Source organism: Numenius arquata, chromosome W (assembly GCF_964106895.1).
Source record: "Numenius arquata chromosome W, bNumArq3.hap1.1, whole genome shotgun sequence".
NCBI classification, from domain to species: domain Eukaryota; kingdom Metazoa; phylum Chordata; class Aves; order Charadriiformes; family Scolopacidae; genus Numenius; species Numenius arquata.
In genome coordinates, this window is record NC_133615.1 from 1,689,672 (window position 1) to 1,713,511 (window position 23,840).

General features: G+C 47.6%; 1 protein-coding gene across 1 annotated transcript in view; it reads right to left on the reverse strand.

Moving 5' to 3' along the window:
- The window catches only part of LOC141476561 (netrin receptor DCC), a 581,575-nt gene that overhangs the window by 191,737 nt on the left and 365,998 nt on the right, over positions 1 to 23,840 (reverse strand). The gene's annotated exons all lie outside the window — the stretch shown is intronic.

Below are 23,840 nucleotides of genomic sequence, written 5' to 3' on the forward strand. Positions count from 1 at the left end.
TTAATCCCATCATCACTTAGGGATGTTTACCCTTCAAAGCGTCGTGTAGAAACCCTCAACCCACACAAAGCAGTACAACCACGTTAATTTAGTACCTAATTTTGCTTATTGAATCAGTGAGAAGGTTGCATTTGCCCAGAGAAAGACCTGTGTCCATGCAGCAGTGCTGGGATCTCAGGCAGACACCATGACACAGCTACATCCTGCGGGCAGAGACATGTAAAAGTGAGATCAGAAGAGGATTTCAAATTGTATTTAAGAGTCTATTGTACCCACCTACTGCCCAAGAGCCTCCTGCCGTGGTGCAAGGTTGAGAAGGAAGCTGAAAAAGCAGCGAAACAAAGCCCAACGCCGATGGCCAAGAAGGACGGCGTCCCACCCCAGCTCAAGGAAGCAGCCGTCAGCAAAGACCTTCACAACACAACACTAAGCCATTTTCCTTTAGTAATCTATTAGGAAGAATCATCGAGCGGTTTGGGTTGGAAGGGACCTTCAAGATCATCCAGCTCCAACCCCCTGCCATGGGCCGGGCCACCTCCCATCAGACCAGGTTGCTCAAAGAAGCAGATGAGATAAGGCTTTTCATCATTGCATTACGCTGGATGAATACACCTTCATTAAATTGCTTATTGTCAATTAATTCTCAGTAGGCAATGCAGAAACCAGCACAGGTAAAGGAATTTCCAGCTTCTGTTGTCAACTTCGGGCAAATTACCAGCTAGAAACTGGAGAAGTGAAGCACCAGTGGGCTGAAGAAGCAACCAGACATGTGGCCATACTTAACAGACCTCTCCTCACCTACGTATAGCTCAGACAGCAATCTGAGACAATATATGGATGTAGCAACACAAATCACAGAATCACAGAATGACAGGGGGTTGGAAGGGACCTCTGGAGATCATCTAGTCCAACCCCCTGCCAAAGCAGGGCCACCCACAGCACGTCCCACAGGAATGTGTCCAGGTGGGGTTGGAATGTCTCCAGAGAAGGAGACTCCACCACCTCCCTGGGCAGCCTCCTCCAGGGCTCTGACACCCTCACAGGAAAGAAGTTCCTCCTCATGTTGAGATGGAACTTCTTATGTTCCAGTTTGTGCCCATTACCTCTTGTCCTGTCCCTGGGCACCACTGAAAAAAGACTGGCCCCATCCTCCTGACACCCACCCTTGAAGTATTTATAGGCCTTGATCAGATCCCCCCTCAGGCTTCTCTTCTCCAGACTCAAAAGACCCAAGAAGTCCCTCAGCCTTTCCTCATCAGAGAGATGCTCCAGGCCCCTCAGCATCTTTGTAGCCCTCTGCTGTCCCCTCTCCAGCAGTTCCCTGTCCTTCTTGAACTGGGGAGCCTAGAACTGGTCCCAGTGCTCCAGCTGGGGCCTCCGCAGGGCAGAGCAGAGGGGGAGGATGACCTCCCTCCACCTGCTGGCCACACTCTTCCTGATGCCCCCCAGGATGCTGGTTTTAGGTGACGTTCCCTAAATAAAAAGTGAGTGGTTTGATACAGTTTCAAATTCATAGATTCAAATCAAGTTGTTGTTTTTTTTTTTAAAAAAAAGAAAAAGAAGAAAAAAAGAGGTAAGACTTGCTTCATGCAAAAGACTCCTTTAAACAGAATACCATTTTCTGCTTTGCAGCTTGTGCTTTCTTTCTCGGGTCACCGGGGTAATGTAAGAAATGGCAGGCAGACAAACCGCCTCCGGCAAAACGCGGGAGCAGACCAAAGAGTACATTCCAACGGTGGTCACACCAGAATAATTCTCCCCGAGCCTGGCGCGATGGCGAAAAAACCCCCAGTGTTAGAAAAGAAATCGGCAGAGACTGATAAGAAAAACAGAATCTATCGACAGCAGAAAAAGGCATTACGTTTTCCAACCTCAAGAAGTTCACGTCCAACTGACAAGACAAAATAACCCCCCTCCCACCGCTCCAGGGCTGGCAATGGAAACACGGAACGTACTGGAAGCGGAAGGGAATAGTTCTGATAATCAAGATTTAGAGCAGATTAAGAGGAGCTGGGGAAGGGGGTGGGTTACGAACAGCGTTTTAAGGGTCAGCTTGTATCTGTTTGCTTTATATTGCCTGCTCAAAACGCCACCTAATCAAGTATAGATCATTTATAGGACAAGAAAAAAATCCTAAATACTGCTTTTCTAGACTTTGCAAACTCCATGTGTGACCAAGCCAATAAATCACAGCTAAAACCGACGTGTTTTGGTGGTACGACCGAGGAGTCTTGAGCTGGAAGGGGATTTTCTTCAGTTGGGTAGGACCAGCTGAGCGCAGGCTTTACGCCAGGAAAACCTCGAGCGAAAGGCAAATACCTCCCCTTCGGTCGATCCAAGAGAGGGTTAGAAAGCGAGGAGTATCGCGGGAGAACCCGTCTCAGGCCGGTGCTCTCTAATGTCCTAAAGCTGCCATGTCTAATGCTTTAAACGCCGTCTCCTTCGCCACCTCTGCTCTTGGGATAATCGCAGACGCTCGAGCGGCGGGTCAGGGGGGACGCGCTTGTCCTAGACGTGCCAAGGCGAAGAAAATTAATTTCATCCCCCAAAGGAAAAAGAAGAGCTTGGCAAGACTGACGTTCGACAGCATTGATTCCGTGGCACAAGGGTCTGGAATGCCGAGCCAAAACAAATAAGAGCGGGTTTGGATCCAGCATCCGTAATACATCACCGGCCCAGACGGATCCGAAACGGCTCAGCGGAGGACACGGATCTTTTCCCTTTCCTTGCTACGGCGAAAAAGATGCACAAAGCATTTAAAAAGAATCAAAGGAAGTCATGTGTAGAGCAGAATACAGCCCGGTGGCTCTAAGAGAAGAGAAAACGCTCGTGCGTATCTGATGGCCAAGGAAAGCCAGGCTGTGACTAACATATTGGAAAAGCGGTTTTCCTTCTTCGTACGGAGATTGCCCCGACAAATTCTATCAAGGTCACAAAGACCTTGCGTTACGGCTCCCGTAAAGGAGCAGCTGACTACAAACAGACTTGCAAATCACCTTCTGCATCTCGGTTTTTTTTTATATATTTAATTTAAAGCTTTAGCAGGACTTATTTATTTCAATAGTTCCCTTCTTTTAGCGTCAACTTGAGCTCCTTCCCCTCTAGCTCTTCAGAGATTTCCATAATGGAAGGGCTTTCTATGATGGCATCTTTAGCACACAGCCTGTTTAAAAAATAATAATAATCACCTAGATGAGAGCGCACTACACTTCATTAAACGTGACAATCACATTCCTCCACGCAGTCGGTCTCAGAGAATGAATTCTCTCTAATCCAGCCACCTAGACCCTGGTTAACCCAGCAACACAAACCAGGAATTTTGATGTAACATGGGAAGAGCTAAAAAAAAAAAAAAGCCTTTTCGCCATCTCACTGAGGCTCCTGGAAGAAGAAAACGCCTCTTCCTCCACCAGCACCACCACCCCCCCTCCAAAATCCCAATTTTCATGCCTGGCAAACACAGCTTTGATTTCCCCCAGGCAGCTCTCGGGGCTGTATCTCCGCAGTATAAAACCGGACTCACCATGGATTTTGTGCTCAGTTATTGGGCTTAAATGACTTACGTTTCGCTGCAAGGTATCTTGGAGAAAGGCAGGTGAACCCCTTCCCGGAGAAGGACACCCAGCCCTTTCGTCCTTTCCAGGGCTGTTGCTTCCTACAGGATTTATTTAGGCACTGCTCACTTTCTTATTGCTATATATACATTTTATATACATAGACCTGGAGTCCTGGTGGACACCAGGATGACCATGAGCCAGCAATGGGCCCTTGTGGCCAAGAAGGCCAATGGCATCCTGGGGGGCATCAGGAAGAGGGTGACCAGCAGGTGGAGGGAGGTCATCCTCCCCCTCTGCTCTGCCCTGGGGAGGCCCCATCTGGAGCACTGGGTCCAGTTCTGGGCTCCCCAGTTCAAGAAGGACAGGCAACTGCTGGAGAGGGGACAGCAGAGGGCTACAAAGATGCTGAGGGGCCTGGAGCATCTCTCTGATGAGGAAAGGCTGAGGGACTTCTTGGGTCTTTTGAGTCTAGAGGAGAGAAGCCTGAGGGGGGATCTGATTGATGCCTATAAATACTTCAAGGGTGGGTGTCAGGAGGATGGGGCCAGGCTTTTTTCAGTGGTGCCCAGGGACAGGACAAAAGGAAACGGGCACAAACTGGAACATAAGAAGTTCCATCTCAACATGAGGAGGAACTTCTTTCCTGTGAGGGTGGCAGAGCCCTGGAAGAGGCTGCCCAGAGAGGTGGTGGAGTCTCCTTCTCTGGAGACATTCAAACCCCACCTGGACATGTTCCTGTACAACCTGCTCTGGGTGGCCCTGCCTTGGCAGGGGGTTGGACTAGATGATCTCCAGAGGTCCCTTCCAACCCCCTATCATTCTGTCATTCTGTGATCTTATTTAATAACTGTCTATTGTTAAAACATGTTTAAATAGGCTTCATTCATTCAACTCTCCAAATCATTCTTTGTGTCTCCAACCCATTTAACTCCAACAATAAGCAGCTTGTATTTATTTTCTCTCAGGCCCAACGACCATTTCTGCTCAATGCCACCACCCACGTACCTACCCAGCGACGGTCCCCAAGTCAAGCGCCCATTTTTAATCCATTAAACATAACATTTTTGAGAGTGAATGGGGTTTCTTTTCAACGAGAACATCAGGCAGCTCCACTGGAGCCTACACGGTGCCCTCCATCAATCAAACACGCAATTACATGAAGGAAGGGGATCCAGTTGGTTTCTCAACGCACCATTTTCCCTCTCTGCAACTATTATATATATTATTCTCTTTTACTTCATTATGAACTGATTACCTGTTTCAGATTGCCTTATTTCCCCTGCCCCCCCGGCTACTATAAACCAAGTTGGTTAACACCACCTGAAGTTGCTCGCTTGCCGTTTTTTAACACCAGCAGAGCAATATCTATGTTCACAGCTTTCATTTCTAGACACCTTCCGTTTTCTCACTCGCGATTCAACCCGAAAATAAGTGTTGATACACCTGAATTCCCCACCACGCGAATTCCCCGGTTTGCTCGCTCCACCTGTAGCTCCCCTCCAGAAATCCTACATGCAACAGAAGCTTAAAGCCTTGCACGTTATTATGCTGGTTTACTTATATCCAGTCCAATATAGATATTTTAATTTCTTCTCTCCTTTCAGTATTTTCATGCTAGTGATACTTGAGATCAACCGGTGGGTTTTTTTATATAAAAACTCCCGTTTTCTTTTCCTTCCCAGCACATTCTCCTTCCCTTCCAAAGTTCAACAATTGTCTCTGGTTATCAAACATGTTGCTGGAGGACTTTAATGCCCTTTGGCTATTGACCACTCCATCATTCTGTCCTCTTCCACTCAGCGAATGCTACGTGATAACTTTCCAAATCTCCTCCTTTCGCCTACATGACAATGGACCCCAGGAATAATAAAAGACAGGTGGTATTTCATACAGCCACGCTGTGATGCTTCAGAAACCCATTTCAAAGCCACCGTGATGAGCCTCCACCGCCAAATCTATCAGCCGGGACAGATATTTGTCCCACCAGTAACTGCTGTGGGTGGCCCAGATGGAGATAACCACGGCCTCACACTCCATCGATGTCCCAAAAATACCCCTAATGATGCACAAAAAGCCATGTCTTACGGCCTGTAGACTCTTTCACAGATTCACAGAATGATAGGGCGTTGGAAGGGACCTCTGGAGATCATCTCGTCCAACCCCCTGCCAAAGCAGGTCCACCCACAGCAGGTCCCACAGGAACGTGTCCAGGCGGGTTTTGAATGTCTCCAGAGAAGGAGATTCCACCACCTCTCTGGGCAGCCTCTTCCAGGGCTCTGACACCCTCACAGGAAACAAGTTCCTCCTCATGTTTAGGTGGAACTTCCCATGTTCCAGTTTGTGCCCATTTCCTCTTGTCCTCAATGTCCTCTTTACCATGTCCTCTTGTTCCTTTGTCCATGTGCAACAATAACAACTTACGAAAACTGCATGAATTCATAAGACTTAAGTCAAGACAAAATGTACTGACTGATCCAATGGACCAAGCTACTCAATTTGTGTATATTTAAAATACATTTTCCAGATTGACGCGGAAGTAACTGGTGGGGATCCCTGACCTCAGGGACTAGCAAATACCAAACATGCAATAAAACAAATTTAGTGGAAAAAACCCTCTAGACCTACCCAAACCTCCAAACCAGGATTCTTCAGGACAGGAAAATCAGTGTGAGCTGAAAATACCGGGCTCAGCGCCGGAGCCAGCCAGCACCGTAAGTCAATAAATCCATACCAACATCTGTAGATCTTGAACAGATTGGTCTGAAGTCTAAACCTTTTTTTCTGACCTGGGAAACCATTAAAACCCAGAAATGTGAGGGGTTGAGGGCTGTGGTAACCAAAGCATCACAAGGAGAGGAAGGGCAGGGCAGTGATGGGCATTTCCGCCCATGTCTGCTCACGTTGCACCAAAGCCCAAGACATGAGTTTTACTGCTCCAGTGCTCTGCCCCATTACATATCCACATGGAAAATTAATGCTAAGATGTACTGTTCCATGGCATGAGATGCTGGCATTTCAGTCTATTTATTAGACTAGGTTGCTCAAAGCCCCGTCCAACCTGGCCTTGTTCTTCTCCCAACCCCTTGTGCCCCCCAGCCCATCGCTGGTGGGGTGGTGTGAGGAGCAGAAAAGGCCTTGAGAGCTCAGGAACAACCAAACCCACCACTGCACTGGCACACCATTCCCATCCCAGATCCAAAACACAGCCCCATACTGTTAACTCCATCCCAGTTGAAACCGGGACAGTGGTGGGAACAGACGAGATGGGACAGACGTAGGGAATCATAGAATGGTTTGGGTTGGAAGGGACCTTAAAGACCATCCAGTTCCAACCCCCTGCCCGGGGCAGGGACACCTCCCACTAGACCAAGTTCCTCAAAGCCCCATCTGACCTGGCCTTGTTCTTCTCCCAACCCCTTGTGCCCCCCAGCCCATCGCTGGTGGGGTGGTGTGAGGAGCAGAAAAAGCCTTGAGAGCTCAGGAACAACCAAACCCACCATTCCCATCCCAGACCTAAACCACAGCCCCGTACCAGTTGCTAGCAAAAAAAGTTAACTCTCTCCCAGCAGAAACCACAACTATAATCCTCGGGTTTGACCGCCTCCGATGCCCTCCTGAAAGCTCCTCGCCTGTTGGCGGGCAGCCTTTCTTCACAACGCATTTTTATCCCTCCACCAGAGATATTTTTCTTATTAGTTATTCTCTCCGGCTGCATCGCTTCGTCCCCGTTTCCAAGGCGACAGACAGGAAGCAGGAGTTAAGCAGAATCTTTCATCTGGGAGGGGATGATGGGAATGGATGAGGGAGTTTGAGCAAGGTCAGGCATTTACCGCTGAATACAAATCTGTCACGCCTAATAGATGAAGCTCTTTAGTTTCCGAGCTACTCAGGCTGCTCCCAGCATCCAAGGAGAAAATAAAAAGACACTCAAGCATGAATGCCAATCAGCTCGGGCTGGCAACAATGATGTATATACATGTGCCACAGCAGCTGTACCAGGCTTGGCCATGGATGAAAGGAGAAATTAAATAGGTGTCAATAATTAGAGAAGGTCAGGATCTAAATCCCTGAATGCTAAATATGTTTTAATGGTATTGGATGGGGAAGCAGAGAAGTTATTAAGCCGGGAAGGGCTCAAGAGGCCTCGACCCAGAGTACAATGAGATGCCGGGGACGCGGCGGCAGAAAAGCGGTGGCACACAAGAGGGATCCCTGAAAAGCCGTGGGGACATCGAGCACGTATTTAGCAAATACAGCTCTTCTGGCTGGCTGGACAAACAAGGGGAACAAAGTGACGGCCGGAAGATTTTCCAAAGGCAGGGAGGTCTTCGCTGAAGGAGGAAGAGAGGGGTGAGAAAACACATCTCACAGCCACCGGGGGCACTGCAGATATCAAAGCACAGAGGGGACGGGAATGCCAGGAATTACCCTCCTCCCCTGCCCAGGGCTGGGAATCTACGGTCCAGATTTATCCTTGCGCATAAGAACCAAAATCACAGTAGTCCGTTGCCCCGTGAATGCCTCAGAGATTAATATGGACCACACTTGGCATCATTTATGGAAAAAAGGGGTTGGTTTCCGCGACACATTTTGCGGGGCGCAGCATCCCACCAGGCACCACCCAGCGACTCGCAAAGATTACAGAGAGGAAAAGGGTTTAGAATAAACCACGAAATAAACCATCAGCAACTCTTCCGGTGGGAAAAAGGCAGCCCACTCTTCGACGTTTCCCACAAGGATGCTCAACGGCATCGTTTGCTCCTCTCGTTTCTCTCCATCCCGTGCTAATTATGAACGGAGACCAGATGAAGTGACTAAACTGAACCCTCTTTTAGAGGATAATGCTGTATTTTTCTAGTTTATCGATAGATTTTAAAACAGCACAAACAGCACTAAACAGCACTTTTTTTTTTTGGTTGGACTTGATGATCTCAAAGATCCCTTCCAACCATGAAGATTCTGAGATACTGTAAAATGTAAGAAGTCGGATCCTAATACAATAAGCAACCTATGAGTTAAAATCCAAAAGAGTTGTTTTAATGTTTATGCAACTTCAGATCATAATAATTAAGCCAGAAATGAGAATAATTCCTCCCTATAGATGGCCTATATGTTGTCATTGATTTTTAAGAATGGGTCCTGGCACCAGATTAAAGACAGACCTGGCCAATGGTATCTTTTTTGGTCCCATTATCATTTTTGGTTTCTCCTCTCACTTTTTTGGGTGGATTTTACTTCATAGAATCATAGAATGGTTTGGGTTGGAAGGGACCTTAAAGATCATCCAGTTCCAACCTCCTGCCCTGGGCAGGGACACCTCCCACCAGACCAGGTTGATCAAAGCCCCCTCCAACCTGGCCTTGAACCCCTCCAGGGATGGGGCAGCCACAGCTTCTCTGGGCAACCTGGGCCAGGCTCTCACCACCCTCACAGCAAAGAAGTTCTGCCCCAGATCTCATCTCCATCTCCCCTCTTGCAGTTTAAAACCCTTCCCCCTCGTCCTATGGCTCCCCTCCCTGATCCAGAGTCCCTCCCCAGCTTTCCTGGAGCCCCTTGAGGGACTGGAAGGGTCTCGAAGGTCTCCACGGAGCCTTCTCTTCTCCAGGCTGAACCCCCCCAACTCTCTCAGCCTGTCCTGACAGCAGAGGGGCTCCAGCCCTCGCAGAACCTTCATGGCCTTCGCTGGACTCATTCCTTCAGGTCCATCTCCTTCTTGTGCTGAGGACTCCAAAGTCGGACACTTAAGTCCATCCACCTGCCCTCCAGCAGAAAATTATCCCAATGGACCCTGGGCAGATGCTGGTCAAAAAAAGCTGCTCTTGACAACATTTAGGGATGGAGATGCCATAACCTCTCCGATACAGTGTCCTGAAGCATCACGAACACACCAAAAGCTGGGGCTCTGTGGTACCTTAAGTCCTGCTTCCCGCACTGGGGTTAGGAGAGCAAAGAATGTTCTTCATTTTCCCACTGATGGGAAACTGGGATGCTGTGTCTCCTCAGTCATCTGTTTCAGTACCTAAGTTCAAGTTTCCCAGTTCTCCTGGGTTTTCTCCTCTTTAGGACCCTCTCATAATTCCCACGGCTTTCCTCTCCGGTGTTCTCTGGTGCCTTCAGTGAAGGGCTCAAAACTGGAGGTGGGACTTCATCCCAAATCTCGGCCAACGGTGTCTAAACCGTTGCCAATTCTTACACTGCAATCTGGCTTTTTCAAAGCTGTTTTAAGGAGGATTCATTTTAATTTATGATTTGAGATACGTACTTTTTATCTGGTCACGGATAATAAAAATGATGTAGTTTTTATTATTTCCTAATCCGGCTTGAAAAACGATGGGATTTGATAGTCACACTGCAGCAAAGACTCTGCTTCACGTCACACTTCTGGGCTCCAGGTCCGGGGGAAAAAATAAGGGGGTTTCCCACCGCCACTGGTGTGCGGGGAGAGATCTCCCAAACACAGCAAACCACAGCCGCCGAAGGGAATCTATAGAATTAAATATCGTCCTAATTAAGCCATTAAATTCAGCAGGTTCCATCTGCCTTTACCTGGGTGTGACAGATGATGTTTTGGCCCACAGTGATTATTTGCCGTGAAGAGAAAACGGAGTCTCACATCACCGGCGCCGGCGACACGGGGTCAGGCTCTCCGTGCCCTACCCAACATCGTTAATTGTCCTATTTCTTGTCATAATTACAAAAAGACACCCATCCTCACCCGATTCTCAGGCTTTTTTACCCAATTCCGGTTTCTTCCCAGGATTAACAGCTGTGACAGATGCTTCCAGATTCTCCTCCGGTCTTCCACGCCACTGGATTAACAAAATTTTGTTTTATTCAACTGAAACTGCTGCTGTCGGTGTTTTTAAGTGACAACAACTGTGAACAGCTGGTTCTTTCTACCTGAAGGAGAAACACTTAACGTTTTGGCAGGGAAAATCCCGCCAACTGTTTCTGTAATGGAATTGTTAATATCCCTGCACCGCTCAGAAATCCGACCGGTGCTAAATTACCAATAACAGGGAAAAAAAACCCCAAACAACAACAAAAAAACCCCAAACACCAAGGACCCCAAAGCGAAAACAACCAAACAAAAAGGTGAACAAAGGATATTTAAGCTTCCCTGAATCCTGGCTTAAGAAGAGAGACATGTAAGGATATTAAAAGTCTGAATTCCTTGGAAGCAGAGCAAGGTATAGCTCTTAACTGCGGCTCCGGTCCTGCAAGGAGATGGATTCATTCCCGGGCAGCGGCTGTAAATCAGGAATAGAGTCTCCGAAGGTCAACGTAAGCCAAAAATCCATAGATGTGGGACATAAATTTAACGCCCAGAATAGCTGACGGAACAATAGTTTATCCAGAGTTCTTCAGCCATGAGATGCTGGGGGCTGGTGGGGAGCAAAGGGTCCCTCTCCCTTCCTGAAAAGGGGAGCGACACGATGGAGGGAAGTCCAAGTTGGCTGGGGCAGCCCTTGGGGTGGCCCGAGCAGACCTGGATCAAGCAGGGGAAATAGCGTGGCAGTCACGACACCACGTCCCGGGTCCGTCCCTTGAGATCCATCCCCAAATCGGGGTCTTCTTTTATTTCCCAGCAGACCCCGAAATCGCTCATGTCCCTCTGAACCATCACTTGGCTACCAGAGAGTCCCTCCTGCCAAAGGTCACGGCAAAGCAGTTGTGCAATATAGATATAACTACTATATTTAGAAGATTTTGAAAATATTCTGCCAACAGAGACGTCACAAGCTCGAGAGAAGCAGAAAACACAGGGAAAGTCCAAGTACATTCCCTCCTCCTTCCCTACTTCCTCAACCGAAGATGCTACAGAAGGATGGAGAGGACAGAAATACTTGTATTTTTAGTTTGGGATAAAAGGAGAGAGATGGAAATAATTCTTCTCCGCAGTTTCTCTTTACAAAATACTCTTTTCTTTTTCATGTCAACAAACCTGAATTTCTTGTACGTGCTTTAAAAGACGCTAGAGCCATCACCTCCTTTCACCTTTTTTTTGTAAAGAAAATTTTTTTAATTAATTAAAGAGCCAGAAAGATGAAATCCTGTAACTTTGGCAACATCATACGGAATCACAGAATGATAGGGGGTTGGAAGGGACCTCTGGAGATCATCTAGTCCAACCCCCTGCCAAAGCAGGGCCACCCACAGCAGGTCCCACAGGAACGTGTCCAGGTGGGGTTTGAGTGTCTCCAGAGACAGAGACTCCACCACCTCTCTGGGCAGCCTCTTCCAGGGCTCTGCCACCCTCACAGGAAAGAAGGTCCTCCTCATGTTTAGGTGGAACTTCTTACGTTCAAGTTTGCGCCCTTTTGCTCTTGTCCTGTCCCTGGGCACCACTGAAAAAAGACTGGCCCCATCCTCCTGACACCCACCCTTGAAGTATTTATAGGCATCCATCAGATCCCCCCTCAGGCTTCTCTTCTCCAGACTCAAGAGACCCAAGAAGTCCCTCAGCCTTTCCTCATCAGAGAGATGCTCCAGGCCCCTCAGCATCTTCGTAGCCCTCTGCTGTCCCCTCTCCAGCAGTTCCCTGTCCTTCTTGAAGTGGGGAGCCCAGAACTGGACCCAGTGCTCCAGCTGGGGCCTCCCCAGGGCAGAGCAGAGGGGGAGGATGACCTCCCTCCACCTGCTGGTCACACTCTTCCTGATGCCCCCCAGGATGCCATTGGCCTTCTTGGCCACAAGGGCCCATTGCTGGCTCATGGGCATCCTGGTGTCCACCAGGACTCCCGGGTCTTTTTCCTCAGAGCTGCTCTCCAGCAGGTCACCCCCACCCTGTCCTGGTGCAGGGGTTTATTCCTCCCCAGGTACAGCACCCTACACTTGACCCTGTTGAACTTCAACAGGTTTCTCTCTCCCCAGCTCTCCAGCCTGCCCAGGTCTCGCTGAACGGCAGCACAGCCTTCTGGTGTGTCAGCCACCCCTCCCAGTTTTGTATCGTCAGCAAACTTGCTGAGGGTACCTTCCATCCCTTCATCCAGGTCACGATGTGACTATTGAAGAGGACTGGACCCAGGAGGAGATCTGCGCTGTTGACTCTCATCCTCACACTGAAGCTGTCCCATGTATAAAGTAGTATGAAATAAGTTACCTCCTCGCCAAACTAGAAGACAACCCTTGAAGGAGTAAATTTTTAGCAGGGCTTTAGCAAATTCAATGGAGAAACGTGTGAATTTCTTGAACCTCATCCCTGCCCTAACCAATGTTTCTTTCCGCAGGCAGGAGCCCCATGAATATGAAAGGAAAGGAACTGGGAACACCTTTCACCCCCAAATCCGGAGCAGGATTAGGCCACCTCTCCCGGGATTAGAGGTTCAAATCCCATTAGGTGGAAGATAGCGTTGCCACACACCCCGCGCGGCGGCTGCAGATGCGATTCGGGGGGAAATCTAATTATCTTGAGGAATTTGCAGAAATTTGACCTAGGAGAAAGAGAAATCCTTCAAAGGGAATAAAGACAATGCGAGGAAACTCCAAGAAGAAAAACATTGCACAGGCTGAAGGGATATTAGCTCCCAAACACGAAAATTAAGTGTTTGCTTGCAAAGTGGTCACCTGAACTGCCCTGCGGTGGTCCTGGCCAGAAGACACGCCGTCAGCTCTGCAGCCACAGCGTGACGAGCTCAACGGGACTCTTCCTACCTCATCAAACCCTCACACCTCTTCAAAATTAATTTCTACCGTAATTACAGTAGAAATTACAGTAGAAATTACAATAGATAGAGAAATTGATCCTGATCTCCGCTCCAGTGGTACCAACTTGTTGACTTCTAGTTGGGGTCCTGCATCTACGGCTGAAAGTAGACACGTTTGAGAACAACGGGACCATTAAATAATTCGTTTTAAGAGGTCATTGTAAGAGAAATCCTCCTCCTGGCAGCCTGACCGGGGCACAGCGCTGGCTCTCAGCACGGGTAACACCGTTCCAGCCATTCAGACAAGGAAAATTCTGATTTTTTTCCTGCTGGGGGGGGGTGGGGGGGGGGGCAGCAGCAAAATGTTGATTTAATTTTGACATTTAATTTTGTCATTTAATTTTGACAGGACCAATTTCAGTCTACATGCTCCAGGACCTTAACCGGTAACTTTTGCTGGCTGCTCACCTCTATTCCTCTGAGAATGGGGGTGTTTTCTGAACAAATAATGGGTGTCTCACAGCTTTCAAACCGCCCCTTCTCCAGCCCAATCATCCACTCCCGGGGAAAGGAACGGCGAGGGGAGAAGGCTGCTGAATATAAATAGGAAGAAAAGCACATTATAATTACAAATCTGGCTATCCAACGCAGGGCTCGAAACCCTGAAAATGATAGGCTGACACTGTCATCCCAACCCCAGACACCAATTACAATTACATCTCACCGAGGCCACCGAGCCCAGGGGTGGGGGAAAGACGCACCCTGCGTCGCAGGGATTCCTCTCCCTCAACTTCCCACGCTGCAAATGATTAGCGCATCACTCCAGCTAAATAATTAATGTTTAAACAAGGGGCAGGAAACTCTTCCTAAATGGCAGTGGTGGAAGAATGGGAGGGAGAGAAGGAAGGGATGGAGGAGAGGAAGGGGGAGAATACGAGAAACCTGCTTTTTTTTTTTCATTTTTCCCTGTCACTCAGATAAGACATTTGCATTCCTGGAAGAAATGTGCCTGGAAGCTCCCTTTGGAGCTTCCACGAGGTGCTCTTTTTTTTTTTTTTGTGATTATTTTTAATTTTTAGTTTTGATTTTATTTTTCCCTCCTTGTTACTGTCTGATCCCACAGATGTAAAAAACCATACAAACAGAAAAAGTCCTAATAGGCCTGAATTAACATCAAAAACATAAGAAAGGAAGAAAAAAATCCTCTTCCTCCTCCTCCTCCTCTTCCTCCCCCGAAGCCCACGCTGGGCAATGTCAGAAGGCAGGAGAACCTGCTTTGATCTTAACAAGAGACCTTCGGCTCCTGAACTCCAAACCCGGCTCGTGCTGCAAAATCAATTTGTGAGCTCATGACATAAATCCACATTAAACTATTTAGTTTATATTTAACGCTCTAACGAGGCTTGGGCAGGGTGAACTAAATGGATTTTAGTCCAGGTGGCCAAGAGCCAAAGTTTGCCCTTCCTCTTTTAGTTCTTCCTTCTTCAGCAACACCGAAAAAACCACTTTTTGCACCCAGGAGAGCACCCACAAACACACGCACCCAGGGGTGACAAAGCTCAGCATCTTTTATTCAAATCAATATAATACCTGGCAATTTCCTCAACAGAACCATGTGAAAATCTACATTATTAGGGGTTATTATCCCTAAATCTTTCCCCTCGGGGAGCAAAGACCCAAAGTTAATATCACCGACAAACGCGCGCCGAGATGAATTTGCCGTTTCCTCCTAAACTAAACCCATGCAGCTTATTTCTTACCCTTTCTTATCCTGGCTCGAACGGCAGCTCAGCAAATGGGTTTCTGCTGGGAAGGTGACAAGGTACCGCGCTCCAAATAAAAAAACCCATCAGCGCCGGGGACGGCAGACGCTGCATCTCCTGACCTTATTAATCCTGAGCTCTGCAGTGTAACTTCATCTACGCTTCTAAAAGAAACTGTTACGGTTTAGGGAAAAGTAAAAAAAAAAAAAAAAAAATGAGCACCTGCAAAAAGGGGGGAAAATAACGACAAAGAGAGGAGTTGCGTTAAAAATTCAGCGCTCTCTGGCTTGTCAAGTCCCAGAGGTGGAACACCCACCTCTAGACGGCCAAATGAACAAGGCTTAGAAGGACACGAGCTGTAGAGAGGTCAACAACTCTTAAATGACTTAAATGCCTCGCCAGCGTCCAGCTACAGAATATATATCATAGAATCATAGAGTCGTTTAGGCTGGAAAAGACCTTTAAGATCATTGAGTCCAACCATTAACCCAGCGCTGCCCAGTCCACCACTAAACCATCTCCCCGTGACCACACCTCCCGCTTTCTAAACTACTTATTTTTAGGACGCTTGTGATAAACAGGCAAATATTCTTGAATTCATTCAATCAGTGGGCATCCCAGTGAGATACTGGGAGGTTTGGGGCAAACCCCTTGTCACACCAGGGTCAAACTAGCAGCTTAGGGGCTGGTCTTTCCTCACTGAGGCTTTTCTCCACATTTTTCCCCCAATTCCTTCTTTAGAGGTGGTTCAAAAGAAGAAATCTGTGCCCTCACAAGCGTCAAAGTCCAGCAGAGCCCCCTAACGACTTAATACTACATTGTTGAGCCTCAGGCCACGGATATTTCCCTGGAAACAAGGGCAGAAGGATCTCAGCCTATGGCCAACCCTCAGATTCAGGAAGCACGGATGTTCTTAGGTGTCTAAGGGACACCTTAGATGACTAAGGTAACTTCAAAAATATCTTCTAAAATTTCAATCTTCCACTCCCACACTCATCTACTGTTGACTATGATAAAGGCATGAGAGCTCCTCAAATACTTCCATTCCGCCCAGGAGCTCACCTGAACGACTCTCAGATTTGTCAAAGCTACAAGGACATCTCTCCTACTTATGACAGGACCGTTGATTTTGGGCTGCTCCCTTCTCTCCTGTTGAAGGTGTCTGCAAAACCTTCTCCTGTTCACCTTCCCCAGGTCTTTCACACACAGCAACACAGCTCCAGCACAGCTAAAGAGAATCTCACCCCAGAATACCTGACATTTCATGGCGACACATCCAACAATAAGGAGAGACATCCTACTTCTGACCATCTCCTGGTCTCACCACACTCTCCATCCCTTTTCCCCCTGGCCCAAGGGGCTGAATTCCTCCCCAACTGTCCGGATGTTCAAGATCTTGCCTGCACCGCAGCTTCCGTCAGTTGGGAGAAAGCAGAGTGACTCCAGCACTGAAACTCATCTCCTGAGCTTCACTGAAGACTGTGGTGGTGTAGAAACCCAGCCGCCAGGTCTTTAAACCACTACAGCTCTTACAAAACAAAGCCACCCATTTCCATATCATTATTTTAACGACAAGATCAAGCCTCTCTAACCACATCTTCCCAGAATCCAAAGTTTCCACTCCAAAGTTTCCAGCATATTCACTATATCAATGGATGCAGAACCAGACATGATCTCATGAACCCAACTAATCCTTTCCTACACCCCATGGAGAGATTAAAAATATCCCCAACCAGCAGATGTTGACCTAACCTGTTCTTAAAGACATGCAAAGATGGAAGCCCCCAAAATATTCCAAGATAACCTCTTGCAGTGAGTCTATCCAGAGGTGCCTTCTAAGCACCTCTGCTGGCTTTAGGATGGTCTTTCTATACCAACTTTTTTTTAACTAGAAAAATATTCTGCTGATTTTGCATTTTTGCATATGTCTGTTATAAATCCCCCATACGGTGTCATAATATTATGGCAAAGACCACCATAAAGGCATAAAACCAAAAATTTATTCTTACTATTACCATGATTATTACTGCTTATGCAAGGTAATAAATGTGAGCAGCTTATCTGCTGTGCATACCAAACCAGGGACGTTAAATCTCTTGTTCCAACACAAAAGATCCTGATGCTCTGGTTCAGGAGGTTGTTCTTCTCCCCATCCCTGGGCATCAGGCTCTTTTGTGGTTGATACGTCAGGGGAAACTCTCCTGCAGGTAAAAGCAGGCTTTGAAGGTGCTAAATCTGCTCAGAAGGTGCTGGAGAACTGCGTGGGATGGAAGGTGACACCACACACCATCTCCTGTCTCTCCCTTGGAGCCACGCACCAGTTTTCTAGCCAAAAGCCACCTAGCAACATGGGCAAGGCCATGCGAAGGGTCCCCGGTCCAGGGCAGGAACTTTCCCCCACCCTCTTTTATTTAAAAGAAGTCCATATAGTGAGTATAAGCTGAACCACGAGCTTAAATAAGCCTTAAAAAAATAAACACATTTTCACATCCCAGTAGAACTACCATTCTCTGAGTTAGAGGAAAAAAATAATAAATATATATATATATGTATCCTACTCTGAAATTTATGAGTGGGATCTTGGAATAGTCTCGCCCTTCTTTCTTCTGCTCTGTCTCTGCCTACACAAAGCGAAGCGGCTCTGCCAAATTTGCTATTTTTAATTCAGGGCATAAAGAGCAGACGGAAGAGACAGCACATCCCAGCTTCCTCTGCGAAGGCAGGATGGGGATTATTAGCACACAGATATGTCTGCTCAACCTCTTTTTTAAAATTCCCAATAAAGAGCATTCCTTCTCGCTATTTTTTCACTTCTACCAATTGTTACAATAACCCCCCTGTTTTCCCTGATATTTGAAATCATGGGGTTTATTTCAGACTAGTTTTTCTGAACTTTTAATGCCAATATAAGCTCAGTTTCTTAGCACAGAGATGGATTTTGTTTCATGGTTGTTTTTTTAATAGGGAAATAATTATAAATAACACTATACCATAATTATAAATAATAATTAATTATAAATAATACTAAATAATACTTACAATAATAAAAGGAAGGGAAATGGTGCCTCAGGAAATGTTTTGTAGGAGGAACTCCGAGAGAAAGGAAGGTTTTTGAAAATTGAGTCAACCACTGTTTCTTTGGCAAGGAAAAAGTAATTCACGGGTTTCCCAATCATCTCAGTCTTATTATAAAGAAATGCAAAGTCTTTGCAAAGATCTGGCGCATGCAAAGATGTTAAATCTGGTCGCTGTTAAGCTGAAAAGCTGACATGAGAAGGAGCTACACAACTTGTAAGTAGAGGAATTAAAAAGAAACAAGTACATGACAAAAACGACCAAGTGAACGCCACAGAAAGTGGCTCCGGGGCTCAAACACCCACTCGAGGGGGACCTGCCATTGAGGACCAGGCCACCCACAAGCTTCAGTTCTCTGCACCCTGCCCCGTCTCCCTGCAACATCTGTCTTTAGACATCCTCAAATATCTGGAGATCATCCGTGGATGGACATGCAATCCCTTCCTCAAATAATTCTGGTGTTGTATCATAGCATCATAGAATGGTCTAGGTTGGATGGGACCTTTAAGATCATCAAGTCCAACCATCAACGCAACACTGACAAAGCCACCACTAACCCATGTACCTCAGCACCATGTCTGCCTGGCTTTTAAATACCTCCAGGGATGGCGACTCCACCACTTCCAATGCTTGACAACCCTTTCGGGGAAGAACTTTTTCCAAATATTCATCCTAAACCTCCCCTGGTGCAACTTGAGGCCATTTCCTCTTGTCCTACCACCTGCTACTCCTCCTTGTGTGGCAGCACAAAGAGCCCAAGTACTAGTTAGTTTTGCCATTTAAGAGATGGTCTTCTTTCATAGAATCATGGACTGCTTTGGGTTGGAAGGGACCTTCAGGATCATCTAGTTCCAACCCCCTGCCCTGGGCAGGGACACCTCCTACCAGACCGGGTTGCTCCAAGCCCCCTCCAACCTGCCCTTGAACCCCTCCAGGGATGGGGCAGCCACAGCTTCTCTGGGCAACCTGGGCCAGGGTCTCACCACCCTCACAGCAAAGAAGTTCTTCCCCAGATCTCATCTCAATCTCCCCTCTTTCAGTGTCAAACCCTTCCCCCTAGGGCTATCGCTTTGCTGCTCCTTTTGCCGAACCACCTACCGCTTACAATGCCAAGAGCGAAGACTGAAATACAGCACTTTCACCGGTCTCTGGGAGAGGGTCTCTCCCTAAGCCAAAGATCTGTCCAGCCAGGGATTTATTGCAGGAACGCAGCTAATAATTATCCTACCGTATACACAAGTTGGTTATTTCAAGGCTGGCTTTATCGGATCTTTCACCTGCTAGAATAAAACAATCCCCCCCCCCAGCATCTCGTGACTCTCTGAAGGAGGGATCTGTGAGAAGCCACCAGCATAAAGCAAATAACTGTCTGGGAGTTCTTTATAGGAAGATTTTCCTCTGGGATGCTCGCCTCATCCGAAGTTATGCACGTCCATCACTCACCACCACGCCGCTCTCTATTCATTTTCTAGGTGTGCAAATAACAGGTTTTATACAGCTATAAAAATACGACAGTCGGCTGAGATCTCTTTCATCTGCCTTTTTCTTGCTGAGAATTTGTTTTCCGCTACGCGTAACCAGAACTATATATTGCAGGCTTGATTTCTGGTACCTGCTTCCTAGGATCACACATTCCCATAGACCGTATAAAGTCCATCACCCTTTGGCAGAGTAAGGGAGCAGAAATAGAGGGAGCCAATGTGGGAATTGGAGATGATGAGAGACCTGAAAGGGCCTTAAATCTGGTTCATTTATTGTTTTGTTTTGCAAAGAAACAAGAAGCATTTAAAGCTGCGGGTTTTTTTCCCCTTGTTATAAACTGGCGAGAAATCTCTTCCTAAGAGGGGAACATTAAGGTTGTTAATGGGAAAGAAAGGAAAAAAGAAAAAGAAACAATCCCAAGCGCCTTTTTTTCCCTAAGGGTGCTGGCATCCACAAATGTACTTTGATTTATTGACTAATGCCTGTCTTGCAGAGCATCAACCATCGCTTATTTTCCTCTAGTTCATAATGCCCTGGTAAGTACCGGGCCTCCTCAGCCATAATCCCCGCTAAATAGGACAGAAATTTTATCTTTCTCCGGGAGCTCGTTGGCTTTTTACAGTCTGAGCAACACGTTATCGGAAGAGTTTTGAGCATCCAATGGCTACATCCGGAATACTAAAAGCGGCAGCTATTATCCGCGGGAGCTCCCAGCCCCTTTGGCTTTCACTTTTCATTTCTCTAAGCGTCTAATTGCAATTTAAGCAGCGCAGCCTTTGCGAGGGGTAGATTTGGTCTCAATGTGAGCTCAGTTATACCTGGTTTGGATGCCAACTTAGGGGCTGCTGCTTCGGGTTCCTCGGTTAATGGTGGTCAGCGATGGGTGTGAATCTACACAACGGTCGTAGGAGCAATCGGACTCATTTTACCTTTCTATCCGAATAAAGCTTTCAAAACCCCTCAAAAGTACATCAACAACTCTTTTTAACCCCACTGGATGGTCCAAATGATTCGCAATTAATAAAAGGGAAAACCATCTGTAGTCTTGTGAATCCCCCAAAACCAAAAAAACCTGATTCTTTCACTCTGATGTAATTTTGGGGTAGAAATCACTACTGGGGTAAAGTCATTATTAGTTTAATGAAGGGTTTATTTAACCCCGGCTTTCAGAAAAAGGAAGCTCAGACTTCACACCTTTAATATGTGTCTGTTTATACCCCTTAATGCCCCATTAATGGCTCCAGAAAGGGATGACAGCTATTAATGAATATATCGAACCTTCTTTGTGGTCTCATAAAAACACACCGACAGCAAATGCGGGCTCTGCTGGGTCGTAGCCAGCCCCCGGCAGGGGGTAGCCCACATCAGAGCCCCCCTCCCCGGCCAAACCGTGGCTACTCGGCGGTGCCCCCACGGAGCCCAAGCTGAGCACCGGACACGTGCTGAGCATGGCCCCAACGCAATTCAAAGCAGCGGGGGGTACGTTCCTCCCGCCGCGGCCGGTCCCACCGCTTCATTTGTATTTAGAGCTGGCTTCTCCACCATCTGCACGGGCCGGCCCTCCCCTTCATCTCCGAGGAATCGGGAGCCGCATTGTTTGAAGATCTGATTAAATAGCCAGAAAAAAAGTAATCCATCACTTAAAAAGGGAAATGGAGACAGTTTACAATGGTGTCCCCGTAGCTCTTTAGGATTTTCTTTTCATTTTCTCCTATTTTAATTTTAATCCAACGCCAAACACAATAAACACCAATACAGGGCGTAAAATTCACTGACAGCATTTCACTTGGGAATGACTAACCGGGACCAGCAGTGAGTTACCCCGTTTTCCCCGCGGATGATCCGAGCACCGGATTAAACCCTACTCCAGCAGGAGGTGGCCTGGTTCCTCCAGAGCTTCAGGCGTGTAAACACAACCTGAATGCATGAGCTGAATGAGGGATTCAGCTTTAAAGAAAGCAGAAAGAAGACCAAAAATAAAGGCAAAACAACTCTGTATCTCCCCATGGCGAGATCTGAAGTGGAGTAGGTTGGTTTTGAGCGGGACCACGTCCCTCTCATCCCAGGAGTAGGTTGGTTTTGAGCGGGACAATGTCCCTCTCACCCCAGCAGTAGGTTGGTTTTGAGCACGACTGTGTCCCTCTCATCCCAGGAGTAGGTTGGTTTTGAGCGGGACAATGTCCCTCTCACCCCAGCAGTAGGTTGGTTTTGAGCACGACTGTGTCCCTCTCATCCCAGGAGTAGGTTGGTTTTGAGCAGGACTGTGTCCCTCTCATCCCAGGAGTAGGTTGGTTTTGAGCGGGACCCTGTCCCTCTCATCCCAGGAGTAGGTTGGTTTTGAGCGGGACCACGTCCCTCTCATCCCAGGAGTAGGTTGGTTTTGAGCAGGACTGTGTCCCTCTCATCCCAGGAGTAGGTTGGTTTTGAGCGGGACCCTGTCCCTCTCATCCCAGGAGTAGGTTGGTTTTGAGCGGGACCACGTCCCTCTCATCCCAGGAGTAGGTTGGTTTTGAGCAGGACTGTGTCCCTCTCATCCCAGGAGTAGGTTGGTTTTGAGCGGGACCACGTCCCTCTCATCCCAGGAGTAGGTTGGTTTTGAGCCAGACGATGTCCCTCTCACCCCAGCAGTAGGTTGGTTTTGAGCACGACTGTGTCCCTCTCATCCCAGGAGTAGGTTGGTTTTGAGCAGGACTGTGTCCCTCTCATCCCAGGAGTAGGTTGGTTTTGAGCGGGACCCTGTCCCTCTCATCCCAGGAGTAGGTTGGTTTTGAGCGGGACCACGTCCCTCTCATCCCAGGAGTAGGTTGGTTTTGAGCAGGACTGTGTCCCTCTCATCCCAGGAGTAGGTTGGTTTTGAGCGGGACCCTGTCCCTCTCATCCCAGGAGTAGGTTGGTTTTGAGCGGGACCACGTCCCTCTCATCCCAGGAGTAGGTTGGTTTTGAGCGGGACCACGTCCCTCTCATCCCAGGAGTAGGTTGGTTTTGAGCCAGACGATGTCCCTCTCAACACAGCCAGCCCTCCTCCAGATCACACAGACATTTTTTCTGCCAGTGAAATCTAGTTTCTAAGCCTCTTCTCATTTTCACATTCGTCCCCGAGGGAAGATAACCTCATCGTCACCTCTGGTGACTGCACAGAGGGAAACCCTCAGCTGGCGAAATCCAGGGTGGAGGGCACGTACTGAGGTGGGAACCCAAATAAATATCCGCCTCTTGATCCCCGACACCCACCCGTCAACCTCAGTTCGTTAATTAGCCCTGGGTGAAGAGGGAGCTCAGGATAGAGGGTCACAATAGCAAGAGGAGGATAATTATAATGACTCTATGGACGCTACATCTCCATTTACCCCCCTCCCGCATCTCCTGCTGCCAAGTTTCACGGCTGCAAACTGTCTGCAGCACGAGAATCCAGGGGAGAGAGGGGCTGAGAGGTCTCTGCCAATTCCCCAGTTGCTACTGGAGCTGCTTTCAGGCAGTGGAGAGAAAAGAAAGAGAACGGGCTTATAAAGGAGACGCTGAATCACAAGGGAAAAGGAATAAGAGGGAGGTGAGCTTCAAAGATGTCCAAAATCCATGTTCAGCCATAGATTTGGGGCCAAGGCAGAAAACAGAGAGAGAAACCTCAGCCCTGTTCCCGTTTTCCTTTGCCTTGAGTATTTACATGGAGGGGACTTGGCACACTGGGGACCTGTGGCTTTCAGCGGTGCTTACTCCTCACTTCTGTCTACCAAATGATCTCAGCTATGGCCATCTGGTAATGTCAACGTCCCTGGCCTGGAACCACTCTGGATGATACTGCTGGTTACACAAGAGCTTACAGGAGTCAGCTTTGACGGATCTCAGCAAACATCACTGCTCAGTCTTCAGCCAGGAGTCCTTAAGAGTCAAATTACTGCAGCTCACAAGAACCTGGACCACGGCCATGCTTATTTCTGTACTTCCAGAAAGCCAGATTTTTGGCAAAGCTTTAAAAACTTCACACTGATGCTGTGTGGAAACTTTTCAAAGGATTTCCCAAATAAATTCTATGGTACGAGCTGTCAGGCTGGTTAATTGATCTCAGTAGGGCTGTCTTGACCGAGTATCTGTGGGCTACCAAGATTCTGCTCTTCCCAGTCCAAATTGGAGCACGAATAACACTTCAGCATAGTCTCCTCAGCTTACAATGAGAAGTATCGCGCGTAACCTGCAGCCCAGTGCAGGTCATTAATCATTTACAACCCACAAACTTTGAAAGGCTTTTATCCATGTTTTACATATCATCGAGCTTAAGATGAAGACATCTTTCTGTTACTTAAAAACTCATAAAGCAGTAA